The sequence below is a fragment of the Bos taurus genome, chromosome 6 (genome assembly GCF_002263795.3).
Source record: "Bos taurus isolate L1 Dominette 01449 registration number 42190680 breed Hereford chromosome 6, ARS-UCD2.0, whole genome shotgun sequence".
Classification (NCBI taxonomy): domain Eukaryota; kingdom Metazoa; phylum Chordata; class Mammalia; order Artiodactyla; family Bovidae; genus Bos; species Bos taurus.
Genome location: NC_037333.1, coordinates 10,104,899 through 10,131,045, shown reverse-complemented (window position 1 = coordinate 10,131,045; position 26,147 = coordinate 10,104,899). Strand labels below are relative to the sequence as shown.

The 26,147-nt window shown below is 35.7% G+C and overlaps 1 long non-coding RNA gene across 1 annotated transcript in view; it reads right to left on the bottom strand.

The window, feature by feature from the left end:
• LOC132345473 (uncharacterized) overlaps window positions 1-26,147 on the bottom strand; it is a 333,207-nt gene that overhangs the window by 18,408 nt on the left and 288,652 nt on the right. The window contains exons 4-5 of the long non-coding RNA XR_009494816.1: window positions 9,670-9,853; window positions 5,996-6,262 (exon numbers count right to left, since the gene is read on the bottom strand). This is a non-coding gene — a long non-coding RNA (uncharacterized lncRNA). The remainder of the gene's footprint in view (window positions 1-5,995; window positions 6,263-9,669; window positions 9,854-26,147) is intronic.

The window sequence follows — 26,147 nt, the reverse complement described above, 5'->3', positions numbered from 1 at the left end:
TTCCCTTCTCCAGAGGATCTTCCCAACCCAGGGATCAAACTCTGGTCTCATTCATTGCAGGCATATTCTTACCATCTGAGCCATCAGGGAAGCTTGAAATATTACACTGGCTTCATATTATCAATGTTATGGAAGAAGCCCAACAATGTAACTAGTTGCATATTTTTACTATACCTGCTTGCATATGCACATTGTAAATAATCAGTTTAATAACCATTCAAAGAAGCCTTTTCACTTTCATATCTTCTACCCTTTATATCTCTGCTTGACATTTTAAGTATACTGTCTGAATAGCCACTTCCTACTGATTATAAGATAAAGGATGTTATGGAGGATGAATATCAGCATGATAGCTACTAAATTAATCTATTGAGTCAAGATGAAGGTCTTTTACACAAAAGAAAATATCAGGACATAAATTTTATTGCTTCAAAAACTTAACTTCTTTATTATCAAGTCTTAAATGATTCTTCAAAAATATTTATGAGAGGAAAAATAAGCTGTTGATCATTGGGAATAAGCCTTACAGAAGACTTTTGGGCAGAACGCTCAAAGTATGAGTTTTATTATTCTATCCTTGAAGAGAGGAAAAATGTATATACTCTTTGAAGCTTGGGTAACTGAATTATTCTATACATTAAAAAATTGATTACTTGTTTAGTTTCATGGCACTAGTTGAAAATATATGTGTAGATAAAAAAATTCTAACTCCCTGTAAGGACATAAAAAATTTTAAAAAACCTACTGATAGCTTTATAACATTTAGAAGAAACAGTCATGAGTTTTTTTTTTTTTTTTTAGATTTGACATTTTCAATATATATAATATTGATTATTTAAAACATTCTTTAAAGTAAATTCAGATAATATACCCCAATATAACATTTGTTGTCAAGAAAATATTTTATTTAATACATAGTTAAAGGTACACTAGAAATAAATTATTATTCAAAGGATAATGAGTAGAAGGCCATGCTTCAGTATCACTGCATTTTCGTCTTGTTTAGGGCTTGTATTTCTTTGCTTTTTTATGCAAAATTTGCTTTTGAGTGACTATTACCCAGAATGACGCCACAATATATTTGCTGAGTACATGCTTTCATGAACAGAGGCAAAAGATTAAAAAAAAAAGGATTCAAACTTTAAATATTCACTCCAACATCTTTTATGAGGCTTATCTGTCACCTCTCTTCTAATACTTTCCTTTTCACCTGGTACTATCCTCTGTCTACATACATTTTCAGTAAATGTTAAAAAGGAAACTTGTCCTTGATCTCGATTTTGTTGGAATCTCAAAATACTATCCTGTCTTAAGTTTTGCAACAGACGACTTTGTCCAGTAATGCTCATTTATGGAGTAAGGAGATTTAGCAAACCTGAGGCTTGAAAATTTCAGACCTTTGAGATTCAGATAAAGTCTTTTGTCTTTCAGAGGCTGCCATTCCTCCTGTGTTTGTCCAGAAAATACTAAGAACTTAGGGTAATAAAATGCATTGGGAAATATGGAAGGGTTAGTCTCTGGAAGGCTTGATGGCAGACTGATTTACCATGGATGTCTCCAATAGGAATATTCTAAAATAGTCTTCATTTTCAAGCAAGATGGCTGTGGCTTGTATGAAAAACCAGGCTTGATTTGTCCACAAAGATGGAAGTCTATAGAATTTGTCTTAACACAAAACAGGATATGTGTTATTAAAATTTCCTTAATTTGTTTTTTTTTTTATTTCTTTCACTGCTGCAAATGGATACCTGGTTTTCCTGGTGACTCAGTGTGAGGTTAGGTGTGTTTCTCCCTTGTTTGCAAGCGAGACTAAGATGCTTGCAGAATTTGAGAAAACACTGTGAGCTAAATACTTACACAGTCACTATTTTTCCCATAACACAAATATATCTTCCTAAGACTTTATTCACTGTTATGAAAGTCTGTGGTATTCATGAAACTTGAGAATAAAAATGGAGTAACAAAGGAAAAAGAAAAACATAACAAACTGAGCATTACTCTTAGTATGACAGGTGATAAGCAGATCACAAATATAATCCTTATTCATAACATGCTTGCAAAAGGTACTGCTAAATCATATACAGATGAGGACTGCTTTATATAGTATGTAATTATTTATAGGGTACATTATCAAACCATAGATTGTATATATAGACAGATATGTAAAAGATTTTACTGAACTTCTTAATGATGGAACACAGGCATGTGAAAAATGAAGTGTTAAGTCAAAGTCAACTACAGTTAAAGTTTGTCCACCATATCACTCTTTTGATGGGACAATCCCTTGCTACTGAATCTGCACTGTATAACAGGATCCTCAACAGTATGCCTCTCTCCCAGGTCGTGGCTTAGTTGGTAAAAATGTGCCTGCAGTGCAGGAGACCCAGGGTAAGGAAGATCCCCTGAAGAAGGGAATTGCAACCCACACCAGTATTCTTGCCTGGAGAATTCCATGGACAGAGGAGCCTGGAGGGTCAATGGGGTCACAAAGAGTCAGACACAGTTAAGCAACTAACACTAACGCCGCTAGGCCACTACATGCCAGTAATTCTCTACTCCAATTATTTTATGAAAATATTTAATTCTCTTATAAAATATCATACTCCTCCAAGGGAAGTAAAACATTCATGGTTGATGGAGTTTTTATTAACAAATGTTGCAAGAAATTTTTCTTGATAAACATTTTACAGTAGATTTTTTGATATATTGACATAGAGATTTGTCTTATTATTGCAGATCTTATTAGTGATGACCCTGTGCCAGAGATTTTTCAAGGGCATCTGTCGTTGACACTTCTCTTTATGGTTTACAGAATCAATGCCAATGATGTTCATGTGGAAATAGATATCTTTGTCTTCCTGCTGGCATGCCTTTCCCATTCTTTGCATTTTTCTAGTTCACATTAAAAACAGCATAAACAGTACCCAGCAAATTAATCCATAAAATATATAAAAATATTTATATATAAATGAAGAATAAAGATAGAACTAAAGTTATCTCTAAAAAAAATCTCTGGCACAAATAACCAATTTTTAAAAATTCCCCCCCCCCCAAAAAATTCCCATTTAGTTTTCATCCAAATTGTAGAAAAAAGTTAGTGAAAATTCAATAATGATTCTTATTTTCACTTTTCCTTCCAACATTTCCCTCTAGTACATGTCCCATTGTTGAAAGTCTTTAAATTTGTCATTCATGAGGATTAGAAAAATGATCTAAACTGATGTTGCTAGGAACATTGCTATTACTGGGTTTTTATCATAATGATGCCCTGGGGAAAAAATATATTCTCATAAGTTGTTTTCTGCTCTTGCTTCAGATTTGTTTGGCCCTTGTAAATAATGAATACCCAATGGGAAAGATTTCCAGTTAGTTAGCCTGGTTTTTATGCATAATATTACTAGATTTTTAAACATTTTAGATACATTGTTTCATTTGAAAATATTACAAAATGTGTAAAGAAATAGCATTAATTCATAAGTAGTAACAATGTTGAAAAGAAAATTATAACTTTTTTTACTTCATTAATTGTACTTTAAACATCATATTTGTCTTTAGATGTTAAAAAGACCTCTTTTTAAAATAACAAATATTTCTTTCCTTGCATTCTTCTAATGTATTAGTTAAAACATTTTCAGAACAGACATCTTGAAATAATTTTCTGTATGGTGTACCTATAGCTGATTCTTGTTGATGTTTGAGAGAAAACCACAAAATTCTATAAAGCAATTATCCTTCAATTAAAACAATAAAGTGACAAAATGTTTTTTCAAAACATATACACATTAGCATTTATGGTTTAGAACATGAGAGTACCAAACTCTTTTCCAGTTTTGTTATGCTTAATGCAGATTGAAGTAATAAACAATATAAAGAAAAAGAATCTTGATGTTTCACTATTATATTTAATTTTATCATTTTCTGAAATGTCAAAATATACTTTGATTCAAATTGCTTTTATCCCATATAAATTCATACAAGAATTGAATTTAACACTAAATTTACTCCAGTAACTGGAAGATATTATGGCTATGTATAGAGGTATTTCAGTCAAAGGCTTTTAGTTAAATAAGCTGAATTAAGTTGACTTAAAGTTATCTATTCAGGATTAATTATGCTGCTAATGAATATAAATATGAATTCATCAATGCCACTCCTATTTATCAACTATTCTGATAATTATCAATTTTCTAAATACATTCATCATCATTGCTATATCATTATTGATACTATATTGTTTTGATAAATCCCATCATGTCTCTTTTTCAAAGAGAATATTACAAAGTTAAAATCATGTTAAAGGTAAAATATCATCTTTTAATGTATGTTTCATTAATTCAAAATTTTGTACTTTATATACTAATGCTGCTGCTGCTGCTGCTGCTACTGCTAAGTCGCTTCAATCATGTCCGACTCTGTGCGACCCCATAGACGGCAGCCCACCAGGCTTCCCTGTCCCTGGGATTTTCCAGGCAAGAACACTGGAGTGGGTTGCCATTTCCTTCTCCAATGCGTGAAAGTGAAAAGTGAAAGGGAAGTTGCTCAGTCGTCTGACTCTTAGCGACCCCATGGACTGCAGCCTACCAGGCTTCACCGTTCATAGGATTTTCCAGGCAGCAGTACTGGAGTGGGGTGCCATTGCCGTCTCCATAATCTAATGCAGGGCACATCAATTATACTTCTTTTTCAAAGTGAATTTATTTCATGATCATCTATACCTTAAATAGTCCATGCAGTTTTTCATATGCTTTTAAGTGGACTTATTGAGGCTCTCTGGAATCAAAATAACTACTACTCAATTTAATTTTCTTTTCCACCTAGATAAAATCTACTTATTTATTGGCTTCATTTCAATTCTCCCACTTCTTATGTCCATATATATTTTGCTAACCATTTCTTCAACTAATTGTTTTTCTTAAATCACTTCAACAAGACTTAATTTGTTCAGTTCTAATCATTATATTGTATATAACTCTAAGACATTCTTCAATCAATGACATTAAATCACCTTTTTAAATAAATGATATATAAAACTGATTCCCAATATATTAGAGGAGACAGTAATAATGATTTAAAAACATTTCATTAGTAACAACATCTAACGACAATGATTCTTGAGGAAATGTGTGATGTAAGAGGGATAAATAGAAATTAAAATTTTCTCTCATTAAAATAGAGTGTAAAAGAGCAAATGTGACGTAAAAACAATGCTTAATTTTAAACATAATGCTGAATGCAAATTTTAATCACCTATAACCAGGGGATAAACATTTAAACTATGCCCCAATGTCCTCTAGCTATACCATCTGGAACATGTCATCTTTATCTCCCCAGTAAGGAATGAAAACACTGGATAGTTTTCACTGACAAATATATTGGTCCAGAACTGATATCCATCACTCTTCTAAAACCAGACAGAGTTCTGCCTAACTTCCAGGGGCCAAAAAAGCATAATCCTCCAGTATACCTGGAAAAAAAGGAGAACCAGACGTGGATAAACAATAAAACTTTCTACCAATGAAAGTTTCTATGATAAAGACCAAGAAAGATATAAACACATAAATCACAGAGCAAATCAGGATGGATCACATCCATGTTTAAGAGAATCCTAGATGCTGTTTTGAGAAGTCTACTGTATGACAGAATCCTTGGGTGATATTTCAGGCTCAGCCGTCTGTAATCACAGTTTGAAGCTGCCCACCTCACATGAGATTTGGTGCACAATAATGTCTTGTAGATTTCCGCAGGGCATTAGAGTCGAGATTCAGTACCTTACTCCATCCCCAGACCAGCCATACTCAAGCACTTGATCCTGGCACCTCTATTCAGAGGCTACATCAGAGGAACTGGCCAAGGGATTTTTCCATAGTTTGATTCACTAGCTTTCTTCTCCTAGCCTTTCCAAGACAAACAGGTCCATAAGCAGGCAATCACCCTTTTGGGGGTTCCCTGGCAAAAAGAAGATACCCCATATCTGAGTTGCATCTACAAACCTTACCTGGTGCCATTCTGTGGGGGGAAATTGAATATTGGGCAGCCGGCCCCTTGCTTTTCTTCCTTCTTGCTCACACTGTTGTATTAAGTGAATAAAGGCCTGATTGTTACTTTCACATTGACTCATTGCTCCTTTCACATTGACTCATTGCTCCAGCTGACCAACTTGACACCTGGTTGTTTGGCATTTTGAATAGCAGAAAAAGTCTTGGGAATCTTGGGAAAGAACTAGAAGTCTCTTTGGAGAAAAACGTACTCTGATATCTCAGATCTGAAAAAGAAAAATTGAGTTGCAGATGTGGCATGTTAGGAAGTGACACTCTAACTGAAGTGCTGCTTTCTCCTAATGGTAAACATTACTTTAAAAATGTGGATAACAGAAAGTGGCTAGTTTGATTTTTAATTTATGAGCATGAACTGAGAATTGCTTTTATAAGATTACATGTATTTATACTGCTTTCCTTTAATTTTTAAATGTTCACCTTTATTTAGTGTAGAATATGTTCTTGCACTGCATTAAGATTTTTTTAAAACAACTAAACACTTAGAATCCTATTCTAAATATTTCACACCCTAAAAGATGATGCTGTGAAAGAGCTGGACTCAATATGTCAACAAATTTGGAAAATTCAGCAGTGGCCACAGGACTGGAAAAGGTCAGTTTTCATTCCAATCCCAAACAAAGGAAATGCCAAAGATGGCTCAAACTACTGCACAACTGCACTCATCTCACATACTAGTAAAGTAATGCTCAAAATTCTCCAAGACAGGCTTCAGCAATATGTGAACCGTGAACTTCCATATGTTCAAGCTGGTTTTAGAAAAGGCAGAGGAACCAGAGACCAAATTGCTGACATCTGCTGGATCACTGAAAAAGCAAGAGAGTTGCTTTAGAAATAGAAATAGAAATAGAAAACATCTATTTCTGCTTTATTGACTATGCCAAAGCCTTTGACTGTGTGGATCACAATAAACTGTGGAAAACTCTGAAAGAGATGGGAATACCAGACCACCTGACCTGCCTCTTGAGAAACCTGTATGCAGGTCAGGAAGCAACAGTTAGAACTGGACATGGAACAACAGACTGGTTCCAAATAGGAAAAGGAATACGTCAAGACTGTATATTGTCACCCTGATAATTTAACTTATATGCAGAGTACACCATGAGAAACACTGGCCTGGAGGAAGCACAAGTTGGAATCAAGATTTCTGGGAGAAATCTCAATAACCTCAGATATGCAGATGACACCACCCTTATGGCAGAAAGTGAAAAGGAACTAAAAAGCCTCTTGATGAAAGTGAAAGAGGAGAGTGAAAAAGTTGGCTCAACATTCAGAAAACCAAGATCATGGCATCTGGTCCCATCACTACATGGCAAATAGATGGGGAAACAGTGGAAACAGTGTCAGACTTTATTTTTCTGGGCTCCAAAATCACTGCAGATGGTGATTGTAGCCATGAAATTACAAGATGCTTGCTCATTGGAAGGAAAGTTATGACCAAGCCTAGACAGCATACTAAAAAGCAGAGACATTACTTTGCCAACTAAGATCCATCTAGTCAAGGCTATGGTTTTTCTAGTAAGCATGTATGGATGTGAGAGTTGGACTACAATGAAAGCTGAGCACTGAAGAATTGATGCTTTTGAACCGTGGTGTTGGAGAAGACTCTTGAGAGTCCCTTGGACTGCAAGGAGATCCATTCAGTCCATCCTAAGGGAGATTGGTCCTGGGTGTTCATTGGAAGGACTGATGTTGAAGCTGAAACTCCAATACTTTGGCCACCTGATGCAGTTGGTGACTCATTTGAAAAGACCCTGATGCTGGGAAAGATTGAGGGCAGGAGGAGAAGGGGATGACAGAGGATAAGATGGTTGGATGGCATCACCGACACAATGGACATGGGTTTGGGTGGACTCCAGGAGTTGGTGATGGATAGGGAGGCCTGGCATGCTGCGATTCATGGGATCACAAACAGTCAGACATGACTGAACGACTGAACTGAACTGAACTGAAACATTTATAAAAACAACTGTTTTTCTAACCATAGGAGGACCAGTTATATAAATTATATGTCACTAATAGCAAATAAGGAATTTCACTGCCTCTCTCACTTATAAGTATTAAAATAATCATGTATTTTTCTGAACATAAAGGAAATTTGAAGTTTTTTCATGTTCTATAGCAGTTCATACAGTATAATGAACTAAGTTCTAATGAATTTGAATATATATATCCATTTAAAATTAAACTATATGTTTCAACTAAAGCTTCTGTAAATTGTTGTCAAAATTTTTCTACTGTGTATTTTATCTCCCAGAAATTAAACAACGTCATTTGTAGAACATATTACTTTCTGAATTTTAAAAATTATGCAAATATTAATTTTACATATTTTAAAATAAATAATAAAGTGATCACATAAACCTATCTACTCTAAGATTCAAAACGTTCAGAAACTGCAACATTTCTATGACTGCTTTGGCAAGATGGCTGAGAGCTTATTAAGATCCATTCTGTACCACTTTCCTGGTAAGAGTTGTAGCAGGTATGGGCTGACTGGCTGTGAATTTTTCAGCTCTTATGAAAGCTAAGTGTAGATATTTGATTTAGTTCTTCCCAATGTTAGATGAGAAGAGATGTATACTACTGCTGCCAAGTCGCTTCAGTCGTGTCCGACTCTGTGCGACCCCGTGGACTGCAGCCTACCAGGCTTCTCTGTCCATGGGATTCTCCAGGCAAGAACACTGGAGTGGGATGCCATTTCCTTCTCCATATACTTCTACACTGGGCCTAAAAAACAACAACAACAACAACAAAAAACATACAATATTTTCTTTCTTCAGTGACTGAACTGAACTGAAAGAATTTAAGAAGTATTATTTTATTACTTCTAGATAATATAAGATTTCAGTTTTAAGTTTCTTAAAAATTATTCTCAAGTAGTCTTCTTTGACTCTTATTTTCTACATATTTAGTGTAAAATTTAGGTACAATTTCACAGATAGGAAAAGCACCATATTGGTTGAATATAAGGATAAAGAATATCATTTTTTCTACTTCACTTTTTTCCTGCTAAACTTGTTTTCATCATATTTTGTTCTGAAAGGATTTTTTTGCTTTCTGTATTTTACTGTTTCTATTTTACAAAACCATTGTAATTTTATTTTTCCTTGCTTTATAATGCTTTTAGCCTTAATTTCTACTTTTTTCCCCCCAGAATGCTGGAATTTTTATTTATTTGTTTAATTTAATTTTTGTTTATTTGTCTGTGTTGGGTCTTAGTTGTGTCATGAAGGATCTTTCATTGTGGCGCACGGGCTTAGCTGCCCCATGGCATGTGGCGTCTTCCCAGACCAGTGATAGAACTCTGCATTGCAAGGCAGATTCTTGACCAACAGACCATCAGTGAAGTCCTTAACTTCTACTCTGATATTAATGTTTTAGGCACAATTTGTATCTTTCTATTATATTGGAATGCATTTTATTTTATTGAAATACAAATAACATTATTTGACAGGACTTTCTTCTCATTTAACTTACTCTGTCTATAGAAATGACATTTACCAGTCCACCTTTACAAGATGCCAACACATCACCTTGTCTCTGTTGTAAATTCTCTTCTGTTGAGATCTTTTCTCTAGTTTAGTAATGTCAGAGTCGTTTATCTAGTACTGACCTCAGACAGAATGCACAAGAGGTATAGCAACTTAACCCCACTTGAAAAGAAGTTCTGGAATGATTCTCATTTTGAGTGCCATTTGATCAAAAAGTTCATAATATCATCAGCATTCCTGCTCCATTTTCTAGCAATAAACGCAATCTTGGCCTTTGTAGTGTCCTTCAATTCGGAGTCCTCTTTACTGGCAAAAACAGACATGTTAAATAATTAGACAAATGTAGAATGTCTGTACTACATCTCCTATTAAGGAGCAGAGTAACATTTTTTAATACTATGCCTTGTTCAAAATATTTGTTTCTTTAACCCAAAATGTTTTAAACATCTATCCCTAGAACAATACGTGTGAGTAGGGTGATGCTCAGTTCAGTTCAGTCACTCAGTTGTGTCCGATTCTTTGTGACCCCATGAATCACAGCATGCCAGGCCTCCCTGTTCATCACCAACTCCCGGAGTTCACTCAAACTCACATCCATCGAGTCAGTGATGCCATCCAGCCATCTCATCCTCTGTCGTCCCCTTCTCCTCCTGCCCCTATCCCTCCCAGCATGCCCTAGTAAAGACGCCTAGTAAAGACAAAAAGTTTCCTCTTTTTTTCACCGTGTCTCTGTCAATAAAATATATGAGATGTACTAAGATCTGTATATAGTCAAACACTTTATAAGGACATTATATTACAAAATATATCAGAGATGAGATTTCTGGGTCCTATTAAAAATAGTCATGCAATGCCCAAATTTTATAATATTTCTTGTTATATTATTTTGGGCTTCCCTGGTGGCTCAGACGGTAAAGCGTCTGCCCGCAATTTGGGAGACCCGGGTTCGATTCCTGGGTTGGGAAGATCCCCTGGAGAAGGAAATGGCAATCCACTCCAGCATTCTTGCCTTGAAAGTCCCATGGACAGAGGAGCCTGATAGGCTACAGTTTATGGAGTCGCAATTATTTCAAGGAAAAGTATTATTCCAACTGAAATTTGTCCTAATGATTGAATAATAACTTGATTCTCTAAGGAACACAATTGGCTTCTACATCTGAGCTGAAAACAAATGTTCTCTTGCCATATAATAAAATGAAATATATTAATTCAGAAATGGCAGATGATATAAAGAGTAGGATGAATTACCAAAGTCTTTTTGTTATTTTCAATTCTTAATATTGATGGTAGGGTGACTACCACTTAATATTTTTATCATTATTTCAGACTGTGCTTATTAACAAACTTCAAGGCTGGGAAAAAAGTAATATGCTAGGGAAGCTATGTGATTTTATTATGACTTTTTAATATTCAATTCTGGTTGGTTTAAATATTTATGGGTAATAAAATAATGAATGAAAGAACAAAGGCAAATATAGAATTATAAAACTGTAAAAATAAAAAAAAAACAAAAGAATAGCTTACACTTCAGTCTTATTTTTTCAATACAAATTATACTAAAATAATTGAACCATTTTTGCATGAAATTTGCCATCTAAATGCAAATGTAAACTTGTATTTTCTGTGTGAAATTAGAATAAAAATAATACAATTATCATGGCTTATAAAACATATATAATTGCAAAACCATGTCTATTACACTTCCAAATGCTTTGCTTAATCATGAAAGATTCATGGGAAATAGAAGATTTACATCACACAGACGGCAGACTGATACCATTCATCATGATAGCTTCACATTTTGGCAGTTGTCAAATATTTCACCTCATACATATACATACTAACGCTTTTATATAGTTAATCTTATTATAACATTAAAAATTCTAACATACATTTAACACAAAATAAATTTTGCCTTATCTAGAGTCTTAGTGTTGCCTTGCTTTCAGATTTTCTTAGATGATTTTCATCTTTTACCAAAATTCTTTATATATTAAAATAAGTTATACATTTAATGCTTATTTTACCCAGAACTAGGAGAAAATAGAGAAACTTTGCAGTATAATATATCTGGATCATTTTTCTTCTGTTGCAATGTTTCACGGTCTTTTCCTTGGAGAAACCTGGTGCTCCTCAGAGAATTAGATTCTTATTTGATTTTTAGGACAAATTTAAGTTGGAATAATAACTTTCTTTGAAATAATATAAAAAGTAATATTCTCAAAGTTGGGTATTGGTATTACATGACCACTTTTTAAAAGGCCCAGAAATTTCATCTCTGATATATTTTGTAATGCAATGTACTTATTAAATCCTGACTATATATAGATCTGCTTATAGAACCTACAAAATATGTCTGTCATAACCAAATAATGAAATGCTTATTTTCCTTGTTAGAATGATTATATTATTAAACAGGACAGTAAACTATTTAAAATAATGAAATAAGTTTTATCATTGATAATACTTTACCAGTATTAACTCCTATCATCTTAATAATACTGTTGTAAAATTCAAACATTATAAATCTAAAGAAAATAGCCATACATATCATGGATTGGAATACAGGTCTCCCTGAAGCGTGTCTAGCACTCAATTGACTAGTATGCTTTGATAATTACTCTGATCAATTCAAAAGATACAAATATTCTATCCTTTACTTTGTTATTTACTTGAATTTACATAATTGTAAATCAGTTAATGTTCACATGAGTTTATAATTTATTATTTTAATCACATAATTAGCAAATAATTTTCAGTATATTCACATTAGGTTTCGACTGGGAAAAAGTTCTATATTGTTTTATTATTTATTATAGATATCTCTTTTTTTATTTTTAAAAATAAAAGTGTAGTTGATTTACACTGTTGTGTTTGTTTCAACTGTACAGAAAATTGGTCCAGTTATATATATGTATATTTACATGATGGACGTGAGTCTCAGTGAACTCCGGGAGTTGTTAATGAACAGGGAGGCTTGGCGTGCTGCAATTCATGGGGTCGCAAAGAGTCGGACACAACTGAGTGACTGATCTGATCTGATCTGATATACTTGTTCAACTTATATACATGTGTATTCCTTACATTCCCCTTTGGTAACCACAAAGTTGTTTTCTATGTTTGTGAGTCTATTTCTGTTCTATTTCTGTTCTATTACAGTCTATTTCTGTAAGTGTTCATTTGCATCATTTTTTAGATTCCACATGTAAGTGATATCATATGATATTTATTTTTCCTTGTCTGGCTTACTTCCCTTAGTATGATAATCTCTAGGTCCAAGTATGTTGCTGCAAATGGCATTATTTCATTGTTTTATATATGGCTGAGTAATATTCCATTGAATATATATATCACATCCTCTTTATCTATTCACTTAAACACCCATTGACAGATAAATGGATACTCATTGCATTTAAATCAGATATAATTATCATATATTACCTTATATGGAAGAAAGTAAATACTGAATTCACAAGTTAACAGATTGTTAATAAATATAGAAAAGTGTTTTATCTAATAATTTATGTCTCAAAATTTTTACTCTCTGAACATGTTTCCTTTTATATCATCAAAAAATCTACAACCAGTAAGTGCTGGAGAGGGTGCAGAGAAAAGGGACCCTCTTGCACTGTTGGTAGGAATGTAGACTGATGCAGCCACTATGGAGAACAGTATGAAGGTTCCTTGAAAACCTAGGAATAAAACTATCGTATGACCCAACAATCTTACTAATGGGCATATACCTAGAGGAAATAATAATTGAAAAAGACACTTGTACCCCAATGTTCATTAAAGTACTATTTACAATAGCTAGGACATGGAAGTAAGCTAGATGTCCATCAATGAATGAACAGATAAAGAAATTGTGGTACATATATTCAATGGAATATTACCCAGACATAAAAAGGAACACATTTGAGTCAATTCTAATGAGGTAGATGAACCTAGAGTCTGTTATGCAAAATGAAGTAAGCCAGAAAGAGAAAAACAAATATCACATGTTAATGGAATATATATGGAATCTATAAAGATGGTACTAATCAATCAATTTGCAGAGTAGCAATGGAGACAGAGACTGAGAGAACAGACTTGTGAATGCAGTGGGAGAAGGAGAGGGTGGGATAAGTTGAGAGAGTAACATGGAAATATACACATTAATACATGTAAAATAGATAGCCAGTGGGAATTTTCTCTATGATGCAGGGAGCTCAAGCCCCATGCCCTGTGACAACCTAGGGGGATGGGATAGGATGGGAAGTGGGAGGTAGTTTCAAGAGGGAGGAGACACGTGTATTCCTATGGCTGATTCATGTTGATGTGTGGCAGAAACCAATAAAAAAATTAAAGAAAAGAAAATAATGTGGTATTTCACTCAAGAATTTGTAAAAATCAAAGATACCATCAAAAATATAACAAATATATTTTCCAAGGAAAGCCCATTCAATTGATTCCATCATGGTTAGATAGAAGATATCATGACTGACATTATTTAGTCTGCATTTTATTAATAACTGATGTTTTAAATAATTTGAGCATTGTCGGGCAGGAAAAAAAAAAAAACAAAAAACAGGAAAAACACACTGTTGAATTCTACTGGACTATTAAGTCTTCCCTGGTAACTCAGTTGGTAAAGAATCTGCCTGTAATGCAGGAGACTCCAGTTGGACTCCTGGGTTGGGAAGATCTCCTGGAGAAGGGATAGGCTACTCACTCCAGTATTCTTGGACTTCCCTGGTGGCTTAGATGTTAAAGAATTTGCCTGCAATTCACGAGACCTGGGTTTGATCCCTGGGTTGGGAAGATCTCCTGGAGGAGGGCATGACACCCCGCTCCAGTATTCTTGCCTGGAGAGTGCCCATGGAGAGAGGAGCCTGGCAAGTTAAAGTCCACGGGTTCATAAAGAGTCAGACACGACTGAGCAACTAAGCACAGCACAATGCTATTATATTATATGTTTATCAGATCAGATCAGATCAGTCACTCAGTCGTGTCCGACTCTTTGCGACCCCATGAATTGCAGCACACCAGGCCTCCCTGTCCATCACCAACTCCTGGAGTTCACCCAGACTCACATCCATCGAGTCAGTGATGCCATCCAGCCATCTCATCCTCTGTCATCCTCTTCTCCTCTTGCCCCCAATCTCTCCCAGCATCAGAGTCTTTTCCAATGACTCAACTCTTTGCATGAGGTGGCCCAAGTACTGGAGTTTCAGCTTTAGCATCATTCCTTCCAAAGAAATCCCAGGGCTGATCTCCTTCAGAATGGACTGGTTGGATCTCCTTGCAGTCCAAGGGACTCTCAAGAGTCTTTTCCAACACCACAGTTCAAAAGCAACAAATCTTCAGTGCTCAGCCTTCTTCACAGTCCAACTCTCACATCCATACATGACCACAGGAAAAACCATAGCCTTGACTAGACGAACCTTTGTTGGCAAAATAATGTCTCTGCTTTTGAATATGCTGTCTAGGTTGGTCGTAACTTTCCTTCCAAGGAGTAAGCGTCTCTTAATTTCATGGCTGCAGTCACCATCTGCAGTGATTCTGGAGCCCAGAAAAATAAAATCTGACACTGTTTCCACCGTTTCCCCATCTATTTCCCATGAAGTGATGGGACCGGATGCCATGATCTTCGTTTTTTGAATGTTGAGCTTTAAGCCAACTTTTTCACTCTCCACTTTCACCTTCATCAAGAGTCTTTTTAGTTCCTCTTCACTTTCTGCCATAAGGGTGGTGTCATTATATATATATATATATATATATATATATATATACATACATATATAAATGGACTGTAAATATATAAAGTGGACTATTAAATTTATATATTTGAATATTAAACTACTGCTATGATGTGCTGTATGCTGCTATATTATCAAATAATTTAAGATATATACTTTTCATTTTATTATAAATGAAAAAGTAATGCAAGGAAATTATATGCTTTGCTTTGAATGAGATAGTCCAGTGTAGAGTTCAGCTATGCACTGAGTTTACAGCAAAGGGATAGGCTTATAGAGCAGCATAACTTCAGATAGACATTTTATGGGAAATTCATTAGATGAAGGAATATCATCAAAGTATGATATCAGGAAGACCCAATCGATATTTGACATTTATGAGAAACAGGAACATATGAATCAATGTGATAAAATTTGCATTACTTTGTATGCATTGCAGTCTATATTTCTTCAAAGAAGAGAATATAGAGACAAATTTTCCTCTGACTACAAAATCATACTAGGTAACATTTCCTCATGTAAACTCAATTTAGAAGTTTCATATATTATCCATGAAGGTCATTAATTTAAATATTGCATTAACTCAGAAAACTGGCAGTAGTTCTTCCAAACCTGTTATAGCTCATTGAGTGGTAAATTGGGCAAAGGCAGTTCTTAATTAAATTCATATGTGGTGGCTCTTTGCTAAATTAGCAACAAATGAGGATACTCAAGATTTTGTCTTCATTTTGCAAAATAAATAAATAAATAACAATTTATCTAAGTATCATTTCTCTTATGAGAATAATTTTAATAATAAAATTCTGTCTATATCATAGAGCACATTTGATAATGAAATCCACAAAAAGGAACCAAAAAAGTACAAATTCTTCATAGTACTTTACTCATTAAAGGACTCAAGTGGACACCACTCCAACCTTTTCTCATTAAAATAATGATTACAAGGTAATGTTGCCTACACAGCTTTATATTAAAATGAATAAAATGGTCAAGTTTTAAAACTATTCAAGTATATTTTCTTTTAATTGACTTTTTATTTTGTAGAAAAAGACTGCTTTTTAATGTATTATATAAATTATGGCTTGTAAAAGAAAGCAGTAAAATACCTTGAGACTGAAAAAGGAACTGTTTTCTTTTTGTTTACAGGCTAAAAATGTTTTTCTATTTAGTTTTCTGAATATATTTAAATTGCTGCAGACCAACTACCTTGTGTTCAAGTCTGCTTTCAATTTAGCCACATGTGATGACAGTAAAACCGAATAATTTTATACTCTTTATAGATGATATATTTGCTATCTCTACTTCTTCAGAAATGATCAATAATATAAACTCCATCAGGGAAGATCAGTATTTTATTCCTCCTCTCTATACCCAGAGCTTAAAATGAAGCTTCACATCTAATTGGTATTTAACACGTGTTTTCTGAATAAATGCACACGGGATACTGCCATTCATTTATTGCTCCTTTGTGCCAAGTTCTCTTCTAGGGGCTGGGATAGAGCAGTCAAAAGTTACATGGACTCTTCCTGTCATGGCTTTTACATTTTTAAAGAGATAGAGAAGAAACAAATTTCATGGAGATTCTCACTTAATATATTACTAGGAGACTAACCCTCATTAACACTACAATAAAGATTAAAGAAGTATAAAGGGGTAGACAGTGAAAATAGATTAATTTCCATAACATATAAAATAATTTTATTAAATATTTTAATTACACTGTACATCTCCAGGTGAAACAATATATAATGTAGCATTTCATCATGAACGGTTTTTATTTTTGCTTTCAAAGAACTTTTTTAACTGGTGTTTCATAGAACATACGTTAGAAATGTCACCACAGTCATCTTTATGAATTGTACCCTGTAAGAGAAAGCATCTCTTTCTTAAAAACTGTCACTATAAATATTCCATTGCAATATTACTAAAAATGTGAAAGTCGCTTAGTCCTGTCAGGCTCTGCGAATTCTCCAAGCCAGAATACTGGAGTGGGTAGCCTTTTCCTTCTCTAGGGGATCTTCCCAACCCAGGGACTGAACCCAGGTCTACCCTCATTACAGGTGGATTCTTTACCAGCTGAACCACAAGGAAAGCCCAAGATTACTGGCGTGGTTAGCCTATCCCTTCTCCAGCAGATCTTCCCGACCCAGGAATCAAACTGGGGTCTCCTGCATTGCAGGCGGATTCTTTACCAACTGAGCTATCAGGGAAGCCCCCAATATTACTGAACTGATTTTTGCTTATTATGACTTATAGTGTTATTTATCATTACTTATTATTTATTATTATTTTATATATTACTATACTGAGATTTATTAAAGGCTTTACAAAAATTACAATATTTTAGGCACTGCACTCAATACTAGTAGTGCAATATTAAATAACATATACTCTCCTAAAAGAGTTCAGTCTTTACTAACATTTTCTCAGAATTGAAAATTCAGTATGGTTTAGAAAGTAAAATCTCTATGTAGTCAAAACACAAAAACAAGGTTCCATTTCTTCTAATGACTAAGTTCCTACAGAACTGTTTTCTCTGAGGAAAACAATTATAAAATCTAGACATAAGGAAAACCTGGAGGATCCAGAGAGTAAAACACAGCAAACAAATTCTTGTTGAGCATACACTCTCAGAGAAGGAAATCTTATTCAGTGAGTTCTTGCTTTCACAGTTTTTAGCCTTTTGCCAGTCACACTGTAGTGTGACATCTGGGGTGTTTGTACTGGTGGAAAATATGCAGTTATTCATGCCTGAGGAATCAGAAACTTGAACTGAGAGAAACTTCTGGGTAAGTAGGTAGGGAATCTCAGGTAGAAAAAAGCCATAGAAAAGATCCCCAAATTCTCTCTACCCACATTTTGGCGAATACGAAGGAAGCATATGTTAAGCAGAGTCAAAGCAGCTCTGAATGAAAACTACCATATCTGACAAGACTGAAATATTTGATCCTAAAATCGATTTTGGAGGGTGATGTCAGCAAGATGGAGAAATAGGAAGCCCTACCTCTCACTTCCACTAAAACAATGACACTGATACTAAAGCACCTTGAAGAGAAATTCAGTATACAGCTAAGGAGCAGAGCTCTGGAGGAGCACAGAGCAGTCAAATTTCAATGGGTGAAAAGAACTACTGCACTTTCTCCCTGACAGTCCCTGCCTCAAATCTGCTTTGTTCTGAGAAAAGGTTGCTCTGTGATGTGATCCGTGGGGAACATGAGATTTTGGACTGAGCTCCTGGCCTCTCGGGGCATCCTGCATGAGGTCAGGTTCTACGTCACCTTATCTGGAGTCCTGAGTGACCTGCACTCCAGGTCACCACTCTTATGGACAGGGAGGAACAAAGGGAAGAGAATTCCCCAACAGCCAAGCATGGCTCTGTGAGACTGGGAATAGGTACAGAACAGAGGTTATTTTTCTTCAGTTACAGCTAGAAGGAGTTGAAGAGCCTTATCCCAGCATTTTAGAGCACTCTCCATGAAGCCAATTTTTTCTTGCTTCATACCAAACAATGAACAACCTATAGAACACAGTCGCCTGGAAGTTAGCTATGAAGACAAGGTGCAAATATCCACTCTGCTCTGTATCACCGGGATAAAAGCACAGAGCTGAGACTTTTCCTATGTAAAATTAAAAAAAAAAAAAAATATATATATATAGAGAGAGATAGGTATATGAATATTTACTCAACATCACTAATCATCATGAAAATGCAAATTAAAACCACAATGAAATATCACCTCTACCTCTTAGAAGATTATCATAAAAAATAAAAGATACAATTGTTGGTGAAGATATGATCAAAAGGAACCCTATTGCACTGTTGGTGGATTTGAAAACTGTAACAGCCATTATGGAAAACATTATGGAATTTCCTAAAAAATGAACAATATGATCCATCAACGTGCTTCTAAATAGACACTAAGTGGAAAGGAAATAAAATCAGTATATCAAAGAGATATATACACTCTCAAGTTCATTACTGCATTATTTACATTAACCAAGATATGAAACCATGCATTCAGAGAAAGAATTGTAAATAAGAAACATTTTATTGCATTATTTCTTTTAATAGAGTTTAATACAGGTCAAATATCCATCACAGGTAAATTAAAAGACAGTGTTATAGCTACACAATGTTCCTGTGTTTATCAATTTACAGAGTAGAGTATTCATGAACTAAACATGGATAATCATCAAAAACTGATAAGTGAAATACCAGAAGTACATACTGCATAATTTGATGCATATAAAATCTAGGAAAGGAAAATCAGTATTTGAAATAGAACTGTGGTTACCATAGCAGAAATCTCCGGGTGGAGCTCAACTTAAAAAGCATAGGAGAAAATTAAAGTTGATGTAAATGTTCTATATTTTGATTGTCATGGTGTTTACATGACTGTAGAAATGCCAAAATACATTAAACTCTATATTTAAAATAGGTGAGTTTTATTTTATACAAATTACACATCAGTAAAACCAAGGGAAATACAACAGCTGCTTAAGCAGAATGTAAACACAGAGAAGGCAAGAAATATGTCTAATTTAAACCTTAATCCTATAAACTCAAAACCTTATAATCCTCAAACCTTAAACCTCAAAACCTATCAAATATATACCTATCAAATATAAACCTATCAAATATATTCCACGTATATCAAATATATATGTGGAAAATTCTTAAAGAGATGCGAATAACAGACCACCTTACCTGCCTCCTGAGAAATCTGTATACAGGTCAAGAAGCAACAGTTAGAAGTGGACATGGAACAACAGGCTGGTTCCAAGTTGGGAAAGGAGTATGTCAAGGCTGTATATTGTCACCCTGCTTATTTAACTTATATACAGAGTACATCAGGAGAAATGCCAGGCTAAATGAACCACAAGCTGAAATCAAGATTACCGGGAGAAATATCAATAACCTCAGATATGCAGATGACACTATTCTTATGGCAGAAAGTGAAGAGGAACTAAAGAGCCTCTTGATGAAAGTGAAAGAGGAGAGTGAAAAAGTTGGCTTAAAGCTCAACATTCAGAAAACGAAGATCATGGCATCCAGTCCCATCACTTCATGGGAAATAGATGGGGAAACAGTGGAAACAGTGTCAGACTTTATTTTTCTGGGCTCCAGAATCACTGCAGATGGTGACTGCAGCCATGAAATTAAGAGACGCTTACTCCTTGGAAGGAAAGTTATGACCAACCTAGATAGCATATTCAAAAGCAGAGACATTACTTTGCCAACAAAGGTCTGTCTAGTCAAGGCTATGTTTTTTCCAGTGGTCATGTATGGATGTGAGCTTTGGACTGTGAAGAAAGCTGAGCACTGAAGAATTGACTCTTGCTCCTTGGGAGAAAAACTATGACCAACCTATACAGCTTATAAAGAACAGAGACATTACTTTGTCAACAATGTCCAGTTAGTCAAAGCTATGGTGTTTCCAGGAATCATGTATGGATGTGAGAGACATCCAACTCTCATAAAGAAAGCTGAGAGCTGAAGAATTGAAGCTTTTGAACTGTGGTGTTAGAGCAGATGCTTGAGTGTCCCTTGGATTGCAGGGAAATCCAACCAGTCCATCCAAAAGAAATCAGTCCTGAATATTCATTGGAAGGACTGATGCTAAAGCTGAAACTCCAATACTTTGGCCACCTGATGTGAACTGACTCATTGGAAAAAACCATGATGCTGGGAAAGATTTAAGGCAGGAGAAGAAGAGGACAAAAGAGGATGAGATGGTTGGATGGCAGCACCAACTTGATGGACATGAGTTTGACTAAGCTCCAGGAGTTGGTCAGGGACTGGGAAGCCTGGTCTGCTACAGTCCATCGAGTCACAAAGAGTCAGACACTGAACTGAATTTGATAATAGATTCTTACAGTTTGTCATTTTAACTTTTTGCCTTGTGACTCTTCTTAGATTCAATGGTTTCAGTTCAGTTTAGTTCAGTCGCTCAGTCGTGTCCGACTCTTTGCGACCCCATTAATTGCAGCATGCCAGGGTTCCCTGTCCATCACCAACTCCTGGAGTTCACTCAAACTCACGTCCGTTGAGTCGGCGATGTCATCCAGCCATCTCCTTCTCTGTCGTCCCCTTCTCCTCCTGCACCTGATCCCTCCCAGCATCAGAGTCTTTTCCAATGAGTCAACTCTTTGCATGAGGTGGACAAAGTACCGGAGTTTCATCTTTAGCATCATTCCTTCCAATGAACACCCAGGACTAATTTCCTTTAGAATGGACTGGTTGGATCTCCTTGCAGTCCAAGGGACTCTCAAGAGCCTTCTGCAACACCACAGTTCAAAAGTATCAATTCTCCAGTGCTCAGCTTTCTTCACAGTCCAATTCTTACATCCATACATGGCTACTGGAAAAACCGTAGCCTTGACTAGACAGACCTTTGTTGGCACAGAAATGTCTTTGCTTTTGAATATGCTATCTAGGTTGGTCATAACTTTCATTGGTTTACTGATTTGTAAATGAAGGAGTGAAATAATAGTTCACTGCAATCATGGTGGAAACAGACTGCCACAATAGAACAACAACAATCAAAAGCACTTTTTTTTTTTTAAAACTGTGCTTATTTCTCCCCTAATCCCTTGCTTTTTTTCAGGACTTATTCTTTCCCCAACCACAGTAAATCAAAGCCAATGATTCAAAGAAAACACAAATCTTAGTGTAACAAAAAGCCTGACTTGTAGAAGAAATATTTCATCTTTAAGTGTCTGAAAGGGAGAGGAAAGAGAGAAGCAAGGTGCTTTGATACACTGTGGAAGAGAAGTATTCAGTTTAATTGAGCCAGCTACCACAGAGTACCTCAGAGACTGGGGAGGAGCTGTGAGGATAAAGTACCACTGAGCACGCATGCACCTCTTGTTTCATTTGTGGGCTGCCTATACTGTTACAGTGAAAGACATTTCTAAGCACAGCCCCTGCCCTGTTGCAAACCAAAGGAACACAGGGGCTTTGCACACCCTGTGTGGTGGTGGCCTGAAAGGAAAGCCTTATCCACGGCCCAGGGGAGAAATCAACAGAACCACAGGAGAAACTTCTCATGAACATGGGCAGTGTATGCCATGTACGACTGTTATTCTTCTTACAGGAATAAAGAAGAGCCTCTCCAGTCTAATCAGATCCACTTAATGTAGTTCCCCAGAAACAATGAGATTCATGCCCAAAGAGGCAAGTTGAAGTACTTGGTTTGACATCCAGATGCCTCTTTACAATGAATCAACACTAGTCATCTTGTGACTTTATCAGGAGAAAAAAAAAAAAAAAAATCTTTTCCCCATTATATCCACATGCTACTCAGAAATTTCTTGCCTATCCAAAATTATTTTTGAACATTTCAGCTTCCCCAGCAATAATTCGGCAGGGTTAACAACCTCCGCTAACTAAGTCATTGCTGAAAAAGAACAATTCATCGTTGCTGGGTTGGACATCATTTTAATTTGTTTGCCACTGTTCTTTCTCTGTTTTCCACATCTATGCCTTGGTGAATTCAGCTGTGTGTTGGTGCATCCTGATAGTATTTCTCTTGCCTTCATTTAAAAAGAAAAATAGCAGCTTTTCAGATGCTGTGCTTTACATCTGTCTTCTTATCCTGCTCTGCTCTCTAAATTCTCAATTCCATCAAGATCATTACTATTCTTTCCAATCACTCTGGATCACAATTTTAGCATTACTTTTACTCCTATTACTGCTTCACCTCCAATCAGATTACTTATCAAATTTTTTTTGTTATTGGATTCATTTTTTTTCTATTTGACATGTTAGAACAAGATTCTCCAATCTCTCTCTCTTCATTTGCCAGAAGGATAACTTTTATACTGTTTCCAGATTAACACTCTATTTAACATCGCTTTCAGCACTTATTCCCTTGGTTAGAAACTTTTGCTCCTCTGAATTGTCAGGCAAATTGGATAAAAATGGCGTGACCTCGCACATAATTTTTTTCTTGCTGTCCTTCACCCTGCTTCCCATGCTTGTTTGTATTTCTAAATGTATAATCCTTTCTTGACTGTGAAGTCTTACCTAAGAGAGATGTGTCTTCTCACCATATACATACTTAAGTCACAGATTTTGTTTTCATGGTGATATATAGCAAATCTCCTCATTTGTGGGGTTTGTGTTCTATAAATTTGCTGTGTTCTATAAATTTGTGTTCTATAAATTTGCTGTGAACACTGAATATTGGAGCATTACCCCCAGGAGAAATCATACATCCATATCTATATACCTATATCTGTACATTCTTATCTCACACAGATTATAATCTTAAATCCTAAAAATAATTCGTCCTGGTAGTATATTTATATATATAGTTTTACAAAAGAGGAAACAAGGTTTAGATGCTTTATGTGACTTGCCTAAGGCCAAGTCTTAGGTTCTTGGCCTTCTAAGGCCAAGAAGGCCAAGAGTTTCTTGTACTCCACCGCCCCCAGCATTTCCACCCTCTACTCATTTCTGTATGAGAGCAGAAATAATTGCTTTGTGTGGCCTCTCTGCTGAGAGCATGAGTTTAGTAGTAGTGATAGTCGCTGTCGTGTCCAGCTCTTTGTGATCCCATGGACTGTAGCCCGCCAGACTCCTCTGTCCATGGGATTCTCCAGGCAAGAATACTGGAGTGGATTGCCATTCCCTTCTCCAGAGGATCTTCCCCACTCAGGGGTTGAACCCGGGTCTCCTGCCCTTCAGGCAGATTCTTTACCATTTGAGTTACAGGGAAGACACTTACATGAGTTTAGGGTGACCAAAAACTTTTGCTACTCTACATATACCTGCAAATGTCCTTGAAAACACTGTGAATATTAATTTTAGGGTTACAAATACCTTGCTTATAGTAGGAATTCATTAATAATGATAATCAACTGAATATGTCTCTTCTGTGAGCTCATAATTTAATATCTGCAGCAGCAGAAAAAATATGAATTCTCTCTAATTCTTTTGTGTTTTTATCTCACCACCTTTTTTAGCAATTAATTTAAGATAACCATATAATTGTGTGTGTTGTATGTGTTTAAAAGAGCTCTAAACAGTGGGAAGAACACAATAGATACATCTATTAAGCACCACTATATAACCAGTTGTCCATTGTTGTTATAAGCCTTTTCAAAATGTTCATTGGCCAGACTTCAACACAAAACTATTCATCTTGTAGTCATAGACTGTAATTCTTAGGGTGGGTCTCGTAGAAGTTTTAATCTAAAACCTCTGCAGATGACCTTTATGACGTTTGTGTTAGTAATATGACTTCAACTGTTTAATGTATATCTACTCTTTGACTGAGGTATTATCCACAGTACTTTATATATAGTAGATTTTTTAAACTCCCATCAATGTGACCTAAGTCCTTTCCTGTTTTCTATGTCAAATACTTGGAAAAGGAAGAGCAGGCTACTACTGCAGGTTTTCTTAATTGTAGAAAACATCTTAAGTGCATGTCTTTGTATACAGATATCTCAAAATCCTCTGCTTATAAACTCTGTGAAACTCAACAATGTGTTGTTAACAAAAGTCTTTTAATACAATAATGGTATTCTGAATAACTTTTAAGATTAAATTTGAATGTGCTGATTGAACAAAACCAAAAGTCTCTAAGGCATATACGGTTTTAGCTTGCAGATATAGAATGCTTGAAAGAGTGTCACTGTGTTGCTCCACATAACAAGGAAAAAGATGCACACACTTCCCCTGCAGTCATTAGACAACTGAAGCCACAAGCCAAAAAAAAAAAAAAACAAAAAAAACCAACTTTAAATTTGGAGAAATATAAGCACCTGCAGGGAGAATAAAAAACTTGAGAATCTGCTACCTGGAACAGATTTACTGGATGTTACACAAGTAGTATTCAGCTAGAAATGTTTTTGTTGTTGTTCAGTCACTCAGTCATGTCTGACTCTGTGACTCCATGACTGCCACACGCCAGGCTTCCCTGTCCTTCACTACTCCCTGGAGTTTGCTCAAACTCTGTCCAGTGAGTCAGTGATGCCCTCATCCTCTGTGATCCCCTTCTCCTTCTGAGCTCAATTTTTCCCAGCATCAGGGTCTTTTCCAATAAGTCAGCTCTTTGCATCAGGTGGCCAAAGTATTGGAGCTTCAGCTTCAGCACCAGTTCTTCCAGTGAATATTCAGGACTGATCTCCTTTAGGATGGACTGGTTGGATGTCCTTGCAGTCCAAGGGACTCTCAAGAGTCTTCTCCAACACCACAGTTCAAAAGCATCAATTCTTCAGTGCTCTGCCTTCTTTATGGTACAACTCTCACATCCATACATGACCACTTGTAAAACCACAACTTTGACTATATGGACCCTTGTCAGCAAAGTGATGTCCTTGGTTTTTAATACGCTATTTAGGTTTGTCATAGCTTTTCTTCCAAGGAGCAAGCATCTTTTAATTTCATGGCTGTAGTCACCATCCACAGTGATTTGGGAATCCAGGAAAATAAAGTCTGTCACTCTTTCCTCATCTATTTGCCATGAAGTGATAGGATCGGATGTCATGATCTTAGTTATTTGAATGTTGAGTTTTAAGCCAGGGTTTTCACTCTCCTCTTTCATCTTCAACAAGAAACGTTTTTAAAAACTGCTAAAGACTGATTGTGGACTAGCTGGGTACATGAAGCCCCTGGGAATCACAGAAATAGGGAAATTTTCACTATCTTAAAAACTTTTCTTCAAGAACCCCAAGGGATTCACAGGAAATATTGGTGAGAGTCTTGAAGAAGTTTTCCCTGTGGTGCTGTGGACAGAAATAACAGCTACTGCCAAAATAAGCCTAGATCCATTTTCCTTTTTCCCATATGGAACAGCAGACTTTGCTTATAGGGAGAATGCCAAGGGACAAAGTAGCCTGGGACACTGGTG